Source organism: Chlorocebus sabaeus, chromosome 19 (assembly GCF_047675955.1).
Source record: "Chlorocebus sabaeus isolate Y175 chromosome 19, mChlSab1.0.hap1, whole genome shotgun sequence".
Classification (NCBI taxonomy): Eukaryota; Metazoa; Chordata; class Mammalia; order Primates; family Cercopithecidae; genus Chlorocebus; species Chlorocebus sabaeus.
This window is the reverse complement of record NC_132922.1, coordinates 24,126,518-24,141,509: the sequence shown is the minus strand read 5'-3', so window position 1 is coordinate 24,141,509 and position 14,992 is coordinate 24,126,518. Positions and strand designations below refer to the sequence as shown.

Here is a 14,992-nt window from a genome sequence, read left to right as displayed (position 1 = left end):
AGGAAATGAGAAAATGCAAGAGAGAATATTTCTCAGGCAGTGGCTGAGAACAGGAATTCACCACATGCCTTTGAATAAGGCAGGATTACTATTAACCCCTATTCTGTCGACAAAGAAACTGAGGCTCAGAGAGGTGACTTACTTGCCAGAGGTCACTCTGCTGGTAAGTGGCCCAGCTGGAATTGGACCTCAGGTTTCTTTGGGTTTTAACCACTCTTTTTGACTGCCTCAGTTTCCCCATCTGACATAGGAGATGGTTGAAAACATGGTATCCGAGTCTCTGGCATAGGTTGAATTGTGTCCCACAAAAGAGATGGTGAACTTCTAACCCCCGGTATCTCAGAATGCGCTATTATTTGGGAACAGGGTAATTGCAGATATAATTAGATAAGAAGAGGGTACACTGGAGTAGGGTGTACCCTTAATCCAATATGACTGGTGTCTTCATAAGAAGAAGGAAGATAACGTGAGGACAGACACACAGGGGGACGGTCACGTGATAACAGAGGCAGAGATTGGAGAGATGCAGCTGCAAGCCAAGGGGTGCTGAAGATTGACGGCCACCACCGGAAGCTGGAAGATGCAAGGGAGGATTCTCCCATACAGGCTTCAGAGGGAGCATGGCCCTCCTGCACCTGGAGTTTAGACTCTGAACCTCCAGAACTGTGAGAGAATACATTTCTGTGTTTTAAGGCTTCTAGTTTGGGGTATTTTTTGTTTGTTTGTTTTGAGATAGGTTCTTGCTCTGTTGCCCATGCTGGAGGGCAGTGGTGCAATCACAGTTCATTGCAGCCTTCACCCCTGGGCTCAAGCAATCCTCCCACCTCAGCCTCCTGTGTAGCTGGGACTACAGGAACATGCCACCATGCCTGGCTAATTTTTGTATTATTATTATTATTATTTTTGTAGAGACGGGGTTTCACTATGTTGCCCAGGTTTGAGCTCCTGAGCTCAAGCGATCTTCCTGTCTCAGCCTCCCAAAGTGTTGGGATTACAGGTGTAAGCTACTGCACCTGGTCCAGGGCAATTATTATTATGGTGACCCTAGGAACCTAATGGAGTCTCCTTCTGGCAGTAAGATTAACGTAGAGCCACTGCCGTTCCCCACCCTGCTCACCCCAAGAAGCACAGTCCAGAGCCTCTGTTGTGTAGATTTCTCATGGGTGATACAGAAGGGGTTGGAGTTGCTGGGAACCCACTGTGGGGGGCAGTGAGAAGCCCTGGTGAGAAAAATTGGCCCAGTCTCAGGAAATCACAATCTTCAGGTAGTGGTGGGAGTGTAGTAACAACTTGTACTGTCTGATGTGTATATATATATATATATATATATATATATATATATACACTTTTTTTTTCTTTTTAAGATGGAGTCTTGCTCTGTTTTAACATGGAGTCACCTCTGTAGAGGTGGTTTCTGGCTTTTGAGGACTGGCGATGCCACCAACTGGATGTCAGGGTTCATAGGAGTCAGGCTGTCATTAGCAGAATTAGGAAAAAGTCAAGGGTGCAAAGAAAGACAGACACATTTCCCCCAGCACTTCTCTGGATGGGGAAAAAGCATTGACCAAAGTTCTTAAGTTCTCAATAGATGAATAAAATTGGAGAGAATAAGAGAAACCATATCATTGTAACAAAGTGAAGTTAAAATTATCACTCTGTTTTTATCCTATTCTAAATTATATATAAATTCAGACTACCTCAATAGAGGCCCAAATACTCCCATTTTAATGCTATATTCTTTTTTTTTTTTTTTTTTTTTTTGAGTTGAGTCTTGCTCTGTCGCCCAGGTTGGCTCTCAGCTCGCTGCAACCTTCGCCTCCCAGGTTCAAGCGATTCTCCTGTCTTAACCTCCCCTGCTAGCTGGGATTACAGGTGCACGTCACTACGCCCAACTATTTTTTGTATTTTTTAAGTAGATATGGGGTTTCACCATGTTGGCCAGGCTGGTCTCGAACTCCTGACCTCAAGTGGTCTTCTCACCTCGGCATCCCAAAGTGCTGGGCTTACAGGCATGAGCCGCCATACCCAGTCTTAATGCCATATTCTATATTTAATAGAAATGTGTTAAAAACAAGGAAATATCTTGCTAAATCATTAAAAGAGGTGTCCGTAAAACCGCAGAGAGAGAGAGAGAGAGAGACCCCCTTTTCATCTCCTTATCACGCAATCTCCCCAAAGTTTATCTTTGGTAAACTGGTCCTATTTCTTGCATTTCTTGTTTAACTGAGGTGGTGCCCTATCCTAGTTTGCGATCCCCGCCCAGTGGAGCCTGAGAGGAGGACTTGGATGCAGGAGAGTCGGCTGGAAGGAGACGCAGGAAGCAGGAGTGAGGGAGCAGGGAGATGAGGAAGAAAAGCAGGCTACCTTATAAGGGCATGTGTAGCTGGTTATCACTGGGGGAAACTGGGACTCTAGCCTGCCAGACATCCTCTGAGGAGCCCTGCAGAATGTGCCTCAGGATTGCCCCCCTGAGGGATGGGGGCATTTATCCCTCAACTCCTCATCCCCTAGCAGAGGGCCAGCCCTGGGGACGTGAGTGCCTTGTACTTGTTGGCTGCACCTAGTGGAGAACTGAGCTGCTTCTGCATCTTTGGAGAAGTCCCTAAGGCAGAAAAGTGGAGTCATTTTCTGGCCGCTTCTTGCAAAGAGTGTTACTAGCCTGCGTGAAACGGTGTGCCACAGCGATGCAGAAATCGGAGGTGGTTCAAAGGCGTGAAATGCAGGCAAACAATCTCCCATTAGGCATCAATGCTGAGGATGTCAGCAGGTTCAGTGTGGAATCATGGTTAGCACTGGAGCCACACTGCCCGGGCTGGAATTTCAGCACCGTTCTGTGTCATTGGAGGGCCTCTCTGAATTTCAGTTTCCTTATCTGTGCAATGAGAACAACCGCAGTGCCTCCATCATGGGATGAATATTAGTTGGAGTAAGACACAGGAAGCTCTCGGCCCAGCCAGAAGCACAGAGGAAGTGCTCGGTGAGCATTTCCTGTTGTCCCTGTTGTCCGGACACAGGCTTTGAATTCTGATGACTTGGTGGTGGGAGAAAGGGGCAGAGGTGGATATTCTTTCCTGGACACTCAGGAAAGTTAGGAAACAAAGGAGAGAAGATAAAAGGCAATCGCAGCTCCAGCCAAAAGGACCAGGAAGGATTTTGCCATTTCAGGGACTTACCCCTGGCTCATGTTAGTGATTTGCTTGGAGCATGGCTTACCCTCCCTGGAGCCCCTCTTCCTCTTCCCCCCCAAGTCTTCACCCACCTCCCCTGCCCCAGAGCAGCACCTCCACCAATTCTCCTCGTTAAGCGTAAACACAAATCCTGTTATCCGCCCCTCTCGTGGCACTTGCCCCTTGATTTAAGCCACCTTCCCTTCCCCTTTCATCAGCCCTGGGCCCCTGCTGTCATACATCTTCTCGTTTATCTCCTTCCCCGCGGTCTCCAGCTTTCCCTGCACCGATCAATGTATTGCGGGGAGATGGCAGGCGGCCTGCCAGGCCTTCGGAGCCTGCTCTTCTTCTGGGGAGCCCGGGCCAGTATTTCTTGTTAAGCTTCTGTCTGGCTGGGTTCGGTTTCTCATTAGCTTTCTGCTGGGGCGCGGTAGTATTTCTTGCTCCTCAGCTGCACAGCCTGGAGATGCCTAGTAATTCTTAAACGGCGAGGTGGAGAGGTGCATCTTCAGAGCACTCTGGGTTCCATCTGGCTGTGGCTTGGAAAGGGGGAGTAAGAGGAAGTGTCCCTTGGTGGTCACAGGTGGATGGGTCTTGGCGGGTCCCTCAGTCACACCGTGCCTTTGCTCAGCACCGTGGGTTAGCGCCTGTCCCTGTGGTTGTCACCACCACCTCAATTTTGCATCCCCATCATTGAACTGACTCTGATCTGGGTTCCCCAGAGCCAGCTGCCTCCCCATTTCGTCGCTGGAAAGACTCAGATGTGGGCCTGACTCAGATTCCTCACCTGTGAAATGAGGTGCATGCTCTCTCTCTCTCTTTCTCTCACCTTATCCCTTTATTTATTTAACAAACACAAAACATGTAAACAGGATTCATTATGTCCCAGATAATCTTCTGAGAACTTGACAAACATGAACACGTTTAAATTCTCCTAGTCACTCTGTGATAAAGAGACAATCGTTGTGTCTGTTTTACAGATGAAATACTGTGGCACAGAGAAGACAAGCAACTCACCCAAGGTGGCACAGCTAGTAAGCAGAAGAGCCGGGATTTGAACCAGGCAGTTTGACTCTGGAGCATACACTGTCTTAAGAGATGGCTTCCTTTCATGGTCTTGTGGTCTCCTTAGAGTCCAAAATGCTGATATAGGCGATTCTTATTATTGGTGCTAGTTATGCTCTATAAAGTTGCTGCGATCACTGAATTAGTGAAAACTGACCCATTGCTTCTAGATTGTCAACTGATCAACACATAACCAAGTTTTGTGTGTGGTTCTGTTTAAAGATACCTTATTTAATATTTATTGTTGGGTTATTAAATGTTGAACTCACGGCCGGAAGCACTGTAACTCATGCCTGAGTGAAGCTAACCGAATGCATGCATTTTCTCTGTAAGGCACCTCACGATTTTCTTAGGCTTAGGAACACGAGACAGCGCTTCAACACCGTGCTTGGGCCCCTTTTCAAGAACAAAATCACCAAAAGCAACAAAACACACACATGTGAAAAAGATGGAACTAAATAGACTACAAAAAGACTAGCTAATAGTATGAGAGCTGAAATAAGACAGCCTTGCTCAGCCGCAGCCGAAAACACGTGTGTGAGGGACTTGTATGTTTCACTACACTGCCGGCACACAGGGAAGAGTTGTGGGTATTGATTTTGGGGTTAGAAATACATTTTATCAAGTAGGTGAATTTGCAAAAACAGAACCCCTGAATAATGATGATCGACTCTATCTTGCATTATTATTTCCCTGCTCAAACACCTTGTGAGGCTCCCTCCTGTGTATTAAATTAACTATAAACTTCACCTGCCTGCCTTTCAAAGGCTTTGATAGTCTGCACACTCCATCTATTAAAAAACTTATTTCTGGCTAGCTGCAGTGGCTCACACCTGTAATCCCAGCACTTTGGGAGGCCAAGGCAGGAAGATTGCTTGAGCCCAGGAATTTGAGACCAGCCTGGGCAACATAGTGTGACCTCATCTCTACAAAAAATAAAAATTAGCTGGGCATGGTGGAGTGTGCTGGTAGTCCCAGCTGCTAGGGTGGCTGAGATGGGAGGATCACTGGAGCCCAGGAGTTCGAGGCTGCAGTGAGCTACGATTGTGCCACTGCACTCTAGCCTGGGCAACAGAGCAAGACTCTGTTGCAAACAAACAAACAAAACCAAATAAAAACCCCTTATTTCCCATTACTCCCAAAAGGGCCATTTTCTTTTCTGGTGGGTTGGCGGCTCCTCTTCCTCCCTAGTCTACCAAGAACCAGCTCTGTTGTGCCTCCACACCTGTGCTCCTGCTATTTCGCCCCAGGCATGGTCTTCCTTCCCAACTTGTCCACCAAGTCCTAGAGTTTAAAGGCTGGATCAAAGTTCTTCTTATTTATTTCAAAATTTTCAAAATTAATTAATTAATTAATTAATTTATTATTATTATTTTTTAAAGAAACAGACTCTCGCTATGTTCCCCAGGGTGGAATGCTGTGGCTATTCACAGGCATCACCACGGCTCATTGCAGCCTCGATCTCCTGGCCTCAAGTGATCCTCTGGCCTCTGCCTCTTGAGTAGCTGGGACTACAGGTGTGCACCACTGTGCCTGGTTTAAAGTTCTTTGTGCAGCTGATTTATCCCTTCTTGGATGCCGTACACCCATATCATAGTGGAGGTTAATTTAACATAAAATGTCTTTTTGTGATTCTCCGACAGGCAGCCCACCTGGGAGGAATTTTCCGGAGATCGCTGTCTGATGACCCTGTCTGGGAATTGGAGCCATCCAAGTTACACTGACCGTGTTTGGGTTGGGATATTGAGGAGGCTGTGGTTAAAAGTATACGATGGGAGATCATATTGTACTTGCGAGTGAGATCCGGCTGGAGGAATGTTCTAGTTCTTCAGAAATACCAGCAGGTCTCTGTAAGTAACATAGGGTGGTGAGCCAGGCACAATGAGATCATTGAGGTGTCCCAGCAAGAATCGATCTGTTTAGAGAAGAGACATTGCTTCTCTTTTTTAAAAAAATTTTTAAACATTTTATTTTTAAATTTGCTGCCTTTAACAAGCTGCTTCTAACAGCCTCAGGGCGAGGGGTCCATGAGTGCAAGGACAGGAGAGGGGTCTGCAAATTCTACTTGGGTAGGGCTTGGGTCATCATAGGAGTGCAGGGACCCCCTCTCTGGGATCCAGTTTAACCCTCATGACATCCCCTATGCAGCAAATAACTCCAAGTAACCAGCAGCAGCTGGTCCACACCACAGTCTGTGAGAGGTTGCTCACGCCTTGCCTGTTTTCCTACCTCTTCATCCTAAGGAAAAAGACCCACAGTCTGAGTGCCCTGTTCTGGGACATAGGTGGGGAACAGGCAGGGATGGGAGGTGGAGAGCACTTTCTTCTGCACCCATTAAATAGATGCCTTTTATTTTATTTTATTTATTTATTTTTTTTGAGACAGAGTCTCGCTCTGTGGCCCAGGCTGGAGTGCAGTGGCCGGATCTCGGCTCACTGCAAGCTCCGCCTCCCGGGTTCACGCCATTCTCCTGCCTCAGCCTCCCGAGTAGCTGGGACTACAGGCGCCCGCCACCTCGCCCCGCTAGTTTTTTGTATTTTTTAGTAGAGACGGGGTTTCACCGTGTTAGCCAGGATGGTCTCGATCTCCTGACCTCGTGATCCGCCCGTCTCGGCCTCCCAAAGTGCTGGGATTACAGGCTTGAGCCACCGCTCCCGGCCCACCTTTTATTTTTGATGCAAGGCCTCCCTCTGTCACCCAGACTGGAGGGCAATGGCGCAGTCGTGGCTCACTGCTGCCTCAGTCTCCAGATGGCTCAAGCCATCCTCCCCCATCAACCGTCCAAGTATCTGGATTTACAGGTGCATGCCACCATGCCCAGCTAATTTTTTCTATTTTTTTGTAGAGATGGGCTTTCACTATTTTGCCCAGGCCAGTCTCCAACTTCTGGGCTCAACCGATCCACCTGCCTCGGCCTCCCAAGTCCTAGGATTATAGGTGTGAGCCACTGCGCCTGGCCTTTTTGCCTTTTGAAAGTATCTGTTGTTAATAGTATTCAATTGGGTTGAACCTTGCTAGGGACCAATGTGAATTTGCATAAATTAGTCTATGCAAATTTGCATACCATCAGCAAATTTGAGGTGCGCAGAACTTCAGAAATAGAAGAAAGCTAAGGGGGGCGGGTGTCAAATGCAGCTTCTTTTTTTACCTGAAAAGAAACCGAAGTCCAGCTCAGGGAAGGTCACAGCTAATTCTTATGGGGAGACAGACCCAGGGACATTACGGTGCCCCCGAGATTAGTACTGCCCCTCAGACATCCACATTTTCTGTCCGTAGCCCATTGGAACCCCTTAAAGTTGGTCCCTTGAGCTTGAGTGATAGCACAGGTGATGGAAAGTAGGCAGGCTTGCCATTGAAGCTCCAACCTAGCTCTGCACCACATCAGCTGTGTGACCTTGAGCAAATCACTTAACCTCTCTGAGCCTGACATTTCTAAATATCAAGGTGGCAATGCCCTCTTCACTGCCCTGTTGTGACAAATAAGATATATTCCCTAAATATGATCCATGTAATATTAAACTACCATTTACTGAGTCTCCCCTCTGGAAAGCACCTAGTAGGTGCTCAAAAACTCCCAGTCCTTTCTTCCCCTTCCTTAATGTGTCACTGCATCCGGGTAATTTATGCCTATTTCCTGTGTTCCTTTGAGAAGTGCATGTCATGCTCTGCACAAAAGTGACTCTTACGGTGGCATTTCAAGCATCATGGCAGGGTGCTGAGACATTGGTGGAGATATTTTAAGCTGGGGTGCACGGGGGGCACTCTCAGGGACTCTCATGCGCGTCCTGAGCCCTTCCTGTGAACCTGACTGACTGGCTTCTGTGCCATTTTCATTCCAGCCAAGAATGTTCTGAAATGAAGCCGATATCTGAAGGATCCAGGATGCCTGTGCCTCTCTCTTACCCTGTCTCAGGGGATGATTTAGGCACCAAGAATTTTCCTTATGGTTGCAAGATGATTAAAAAAACCACACACTCAGATGCTTTTCTGAGGGTGACATTTTTAACAGCCCCTCTCCCTCCTCCATAGATTTCCTGGGTTCCATCCAGCTCTGGCTCTAGCTCACTCCGTGATTCTGGACAAGTCACTTCATCTCTCCAAGCCTTGTCTATAAAGTAGGGATAATACTCTTTCCCACTTCAGAGAGTCATTAGGGGATTAAACTGTGACCCGTATGTAGTCAAGGGTCCAGCACACACTGACAACTCACCAAATATTAGCCATCACTCCAAACTAAGAAGGCAGGGTTCCAGTTGGGTGTGGTGGCTCACATCTGTAATCCCAGCACTTTGGGAGGCTGAGGCGGGCAGATCACGAGGTCAAGAGATTGAGACCATCCTGGCCAACATGGTGAAACCCCATCTCTATTAAAAATACAAAAATTAGCTGGGTGTGGTGGCGTACACCTGTAGTCCCAGCTACTCAGGAGGCTGAGGCAGGAGAATTGCTTGAACCTGGGAGGCGGAGGTTGCCGTGAACCAAGATCGTGCTACTGCACTCCAGCCTGGCAACAGAGTGAGAATCCGTTAAAAAAAAAAAAAAAAAAGGCAGGATTCCATTAACTTCCAGAAGGTAGACTGTCTTAAATATTGGGCAATTCCCTTTCTTCCTCTAGGCCTCAGCTTTCCTATCTGAAAAATGGGAGTAGGACAAGGGAACTGGATCACAGGCCTTAACATGACATTCTGTGGTTATTAAATAAGGCCCCACAAAGACAGTGTCGGGGACCAAGGAGCTCAGGCCGCCTGCTCCACCTTTGCCACCTGCAAGACTGTATACTCCAGCCAGTAAGGACCTCACTGTTCTCACTCACTAGTGTGTCCTCAGCCCCAGCCCAGAGACTCTGGCTAAGGGCTGACACATAATAAATCCACGTGAATGGACGCAGGAACTCCGCTCCGATCTGTTTTATCTGCTGAGTTTTTGCATACAATTTTGTTTGAACAAAGAACCACTTGGTTTATCTATCAGTCAGGGCTCAAGCAGGAAACACATGGCGCATACATAATTGGGATAATTTGAGGACAGTTTAGTAAAGGAACTGTTTACAAAGGTGTGGGGAGAGTGTAGGGAACCCACACAGGAGGGTATAATTGGGGTCTAGCGTCAGTGGGCGCCATCATCATTCCTATCCAGATGAGGGAAGGTTAAGAGTTAAGGGGAGAAGGTGCCGAGGGAGAAAAGATCCTTGGCTGAGACCTTCAGTGAAGGGATGCAGCCAATCCTCAGAAACTCTGGCCGGCAGGAGCAGGGGGAACAAGGACCCTGACTCCATCTACCCTGCCCCTGATTTCCTTCTGGGCCTCCAGTTGGCAGAACCAAATCAGAAGGTGGAGGGCAAGACAGTCCACTGAAGTCCACATGGGGAGAAGGGTGGAGAGGCAATCTGGGGGTTGTATGGGGGGCACAAAAAGAAGATGCCCAACACAGATGGCCAGCACCGCTCCCCCTGCCGCCTGCCCCCACCTTCACACCGCACAACACACTCACAACACAGGACCAGAGAGCAGATCTCTACTTTCTAAGGATCTTTTCAGGTCTGACCTGCAGATTCTTCCGTTTTAAATCAAGGCTAAAATATATCGAGGCTTACTGAGGTCTAGTGGCAGCTCAGCGTTATCAGTGGGTTGGGTAGTGCTTGCTGGTCTGGTACTAATGGCACAATTTTATTGCATTTAGGTCAAATTGTGCCTCAATTCCAATGTCGTATTTTTGGGTCATGGGTCTCCTCTCTCTTTCTTTTCTAAATGTGCAGGAGTATTCCTCCTGGTCCTTTGGGATGCTGACAGAGGAGCAGATATACAGCATCTCTGCCATGATATAAGGGCTGCTGCGGTGCACAACTGTCTCCCAAGAAGGTACTGCAGGGGTGTAAAACTTCTCCTCCCTGCATTGTCAGTGCGTGTCTCCGTGGATGTCTGCTGGCTTTTTCAAAAATCCTTGTAGAACTGTGGTTCTCAAATGGTGATTTTGTCCCCCTCGCCCCAGGGGACCTTTGGCAATGTCTTGAGATGTTTTTGGTTGCCGTGATTGAGGAGGTGCTACCTGCATCTGCTGGGCAGAGGCCAAGGATGCTGCTCAACATGCCACGATGCACAGGACACGCTTCTCTACAGCAATGAATTATCCAGTCCACAATCTCAATAGCACCAAAATTGAGAAACCCTGTTGAAGATGGAGCCTATCCATGGGGCAGTGATCTTGGAGTCTCCCGCTTCCTGAATACTTGGAGTCCCTCTGCAGACTCTTGAATACCTCCAGCAATGGGGAGCTCACCACCTGTTTTGAAGCCAGGCAGGTCTGGACTCTTCTTGTGACTGTGTGACTCTGGATTTTCCCACAGGTGGGAGTGGCTCCACCACCTTGAGCTTCAGTTTCCCCCAGTGCCATGGGATTAGCAGCAGCCCTGCCTCACAGACGGTGCAAGGATGAAATGAGATGATGTGCCAGAGTTGGCTGGTGTGGTGCAGGGTATACAGAGAGTGCTCAATAAACATTCCCTGCTGCGAATGCCCTGTCCTGGGTCACTCGCCTGCATTGTGGAGCAGATGAACGGTAGGGTTTCTTTTGTCTCCAAAAATGAAGCACTGAGTGAAGAATAACGTGTAGGTCTTTGGTGGAACTTTCCCCTTTGGGGTTGTTTCCCTGTAATATTTGCTCATGAACATTTTGGCTGAATCATCTCTGTGGGTGTTGGAAGGAAGCCTTCTAGCCTCGTTTTATGACAGTCTGTGAAGGGAGAATCAGAATTCCTAAAGAAGGAAGCAGTGGGGTGTCAGTTAAGTTGGGAAGCTGATGGCTCTGAGGGCCACCATTCATCACATTTCATTGAGGGGCAGCTCTACTTGGCTGCCAAAGGGTGGGCTTGGGACCCAGCAGGGCCTCGCTCGGGAGACCAGGGTTGGTGGGATGTGAGAGGGGGAACGGCCATCCCTGAAGTATCCCAACATCTGGGTCCAGAGAGCCCTGTACCCCTGGAGGAACTGCTCAGCACTCTCTATCTGCTCTCCCAAATGCACGGCTCTGGGGAGATATGTAGGGCTTGGGGAGGAAGTATGTGCAGGGCTCAGGCCCGGGTCCATGGACTTTGAGAAATGACGCTTCCCTTCATTCTCATCATTGCTTAAAGCTCTCCTGTGCAGGCTCCATGCTCATTCTCTCATCTTGTTCTATGATTATCCCATCTAGTGGATGAAAAGATTAAGGCCTGGAGAGGTGATGCCCCTTTCTGAGGTCACACAAATGAGAAGGGGCATGGCTGGGACTCATTCCAGGTGGCCGGGCTCCGGAGCCTGCTCCTGTGTCTCTGGCTCTGCTGTGCTGGCTTCTCCTGCGGAGCCTGCCTGTGGCTTGCGTATCAGCATGCACCTCAGCCCTCCTCCATCCATTTCCCCTTAGCCCAGGATCCTCCAGTCTATGCGAGAAACCAACTGTTGACAACATTTAATCTCTCCTGGAGATGAGTGATAATTTGTGGCCTCACCGAGGTGGGGAGAGTTATTATTCAAAGTACACATAAAGTCAAGAATGTAAGATAGAAAGCAGTGTGACCAAGGGCATGGACCCTGTGGAGCAGAGGGACATGGCGGGGATGGACAGGCCAGGGAGCCCAGACCTGTGGGAAACAGTTACTCAACATTTCACATCCACCTGCTGTTCCCTAGGACAGGGACCTGCGCGTTTTTGAGGGACCAGATGGAAGAACGTGGGAAGTGTGGGTTTATGGGGAGACAAGAGAACAATGAGAGACAAGAGAGAGAATCCAGGAAGAGAGGAAAGAAGGGGAGCAAAGAGGGGAGGATGAGGGGGAAAGGGACCAGAGAGAAGAGATGACAAATAAGGGTGACCATGACTGCACTGACCTCCTGTTGTGGGATGGATGCTGTACTAAACACTCCTGCCTGCGTTACCTCGCGTCCTTAGGACAATGTGATAATGCAGGTTCATTTATTCCCATTCTACAGATCAGAACACAGGTTCAAGTGAGCTTCCCCAAATTGGAGAACTAGCCAGCAACCAAAGCTGTGATTCAAATCCAAGATCGACACACCAGGGGAGAGATTTCTGCTTTTCCCCACTTGTCTTCGTCTGTCTGAGCTGCTATCAGAGAATACCGGAGACTAAGTAATTCACATGCAAAAGTTTATTGCTCACAGCTCTGGAGACTGAGAGGTACAAAATCAAGGTGCTGGTAGACTTGGAGATTCTGATTCCAAGATAGTGCCTCGAATGCTGCATCCTCCAAAGGGGAGGAACAAAACACTTCATCTTCACATGGCAGAAGGCAGAAAAGAGGCCAAAGAGAGCCAAACTCATCCTTTATAATGGCATCGATCCCACCCATGAGGGCAGAACCCTCATGACCCATCCGCCTCCCAAAGGTCCCATCTCTCTCCACTGTTCCAACAGCAGTTAAATTTCAACACGAGTTTTGGAGACACACATTCAAACCCTAGCGCTGCTGGAAGGTTTTCTCCTAGGGTGTGTTTGAAGGAGCATAGGATATGGGGCTGAAGTCACCTGGGTTCAAGTTCCACCCCTGCCTTGTGTGTGCTCATTGGGCAGCATTGGGGCCAATGAAGTTCTCAATGGGGCCAATGGAATTCTCACTGGAACCAATAAAGCCAGTCCCTGGGAGATGGCTCCCTGCCTCTTGTGTGCCCGGTAACCTTGGACCCATTCCGTCACCCAACTGAGCCTTATGTCCTTCGCCTATTAGAAATAGTAAGATAAACCTTCACAAGGTGGTTGTGAGGACTGAGTCAGCTGATCCTCGGGAAAGTGGTGTCTACATTTTAAAGTGTTGTGCTTCTTGCGCAAGGGTTTCTATTTATCATCACTGTTTCTGGTTTCTAGAACCTAGGTTTTCCCCAGGCTCCCTGAGGGGCAAGATCAACCTGGTAACACATGTTACTCTGCAGGTAGCAGCCCTGTACCTGCAGTCCGCTCTCATTTCCACCAGCCGGAGTTGCTACTCATTGTAGCAACCATGTGTTTCTTTCCACTGCTGGAGCCTCTGGTGTCCCCTGCTGGGCCACTGTCCTTGTGCCCTGTCATCCCAGACCTGCTTTCTGCCCTCCTGGGACTGCAGGTCTGCATGGATGCCCTAGGTTGCCTTTTCTGCTTTGTGTGATTTTTATACTTATTGCTCTCAACATAGTTAATTCTACATAAGACTGTAGGGTCCCTTGTCCTGGTTGTTGTACATCTTCTAAGTAGGTGGCCATGGTAAAGAGCTTATATGGTTTCTTCACTTGCTCACCATTAACTGAGTCATTTATTTAACTCTCTGGTTATTTGTACATGTACCCATCCAATGGTCATTTCATTTATTTCAGCAACATTCAACAGACTTTTACTCAGCGTTTACTATGTACAGTTGCTGAACAGATAAATACAGTAACTGCCTTTTTCTTTTGAGTCAGTGTCTCACTCTGTCACCCAGACTAGAGTGCAGTGGTGCAATTATGACTCATTGCAGGCTGGAACTCCCAGGCTCAAGCAATCCTCCCACCTCAGACTCCCAAGTAGTCAGGACTACAGGGGCAAACCTCTATACCCGGCTATTTTTTTTTCATTTTTTATCTTTTATAGAGACGGGGTCTTTCTATGTCATCCAGGATTGTCTTGAACACCTAAGTACCATTTTTAAAATGTGGTAAAATCCATATAACAGGAATGTCACCATTTTAACCATTTTTAAGTGTACAATGTAGTGGCGTCAATTACATTCACGATGTTGTGCAACCCTCAGCACTAGCTGTTTCCAAATCTTCACCCCAAACAGAAACTCTGTACCCAGTAAGCAATAATTCCCCATTCCTCCTTACCCCCCAGTCCCTGGTAACCTCCAATTTGCATTCTATCTCTGCAAATTTGCCTATTCTGGATATTTCAGATAAGTGGAATCATACAGTGTTTATCTTTTGTGTCTGGCTTATTTCACTTAGCATAATATTTTCAAGGTTCAACCATGATGTAGCATACACCAGGACATCATTCTTTTTATGTCTTAATAATATTTAATCATATGGATATATCATATTTTATTCACCCATTTGTCTGTCAATGGACACTTGGGTCATTTGCAAGTATCTGTTTGAATGACTGTTTCCAATTCTTTTGTGTATATACCTAGAAGCAGACATTCTGGGTCCTAGCATAAATCTATGTTGAAATTTTCAGGGAACCAATAGCTGCCATTTGTCAGCACTTATGATGAGTCAGACACTGAGTTTTATACTTTATTCAGAATGTAATCTAATCTTATGATAGCCCCTCAAGGAACTTATCATCCCTCTGATGAAGACACTGAGTTGAAGAGAGTGTATCAGTCAACTATTGCCGAGTAACAAACCACCCCCAAATGCAGTGGTTCACAGCAGCCATCACTTATTCTTGCTCACAAATTTGCAAGTTGGCTCAGAGCTGGTTAATCAAGGCTGGGCTCTGCATGGGGAGCTAGGCTGAGGCGGCTCAGCTCCACATGCTTCTGAACCTCCTGAGAGCAGAAGGCTGGCCTGAGAATGTTCTTCTTAAGGCAGGAGTGCAAGGGAATGGATTAAAGCCTGCAATACATCTTTTGAAACAGGCATTCTGTCACTTCCTCCTCATTCTGTTGTCTAAAGCAAGTCTTATGCCCAAACCCAAAGTCAAATGGCAGGGAAATATACTCTGCTCCATTAGTGGGATAAATTGCAAAGTCACATGGCAAAGAACACAAACAAAGGAGGGAATAAAGAGTTGGGGCCAATAATATA

The 14,992-nt window shown here is 47.6% G+C and overlaps 1 long non-coding RNA gene across 4 annotated transcripts in view; it reads left to right on the top strand.

Moving 5' to 3' along the window:
* Window positions 1-12,869, top strand: part of LOC119627339 (uncharacterized) — a 31,665-nt gene extending 18,796 nt beyond the window's left edge. For 3 of the 4 annotated variants that reach the window (XR_012089498.1, XR_012089499.1, XR_012089500.1), the window contains 4 exons: window positions 4,148-4,230; window positions 5,876-6,082; window positions 9,988-10,787; window positions 12,197-12,869. This is a non-coding gene — a long non-coding RNA (uncharacterized lncRNA). Of the gene's footprint in view, window positions 1-1,782; window positions 1,873-4,147; window positions 4,231-5,875; window positions 6,083-9,987; window positions 10,788-12,196 lie in introns of those variants that run through there. The other variant, XR_012089501.1, reaches the window with a different exon arrangement.
* Window positions 12,870-14,992: the final 2,123 nt, after the last annotated feature.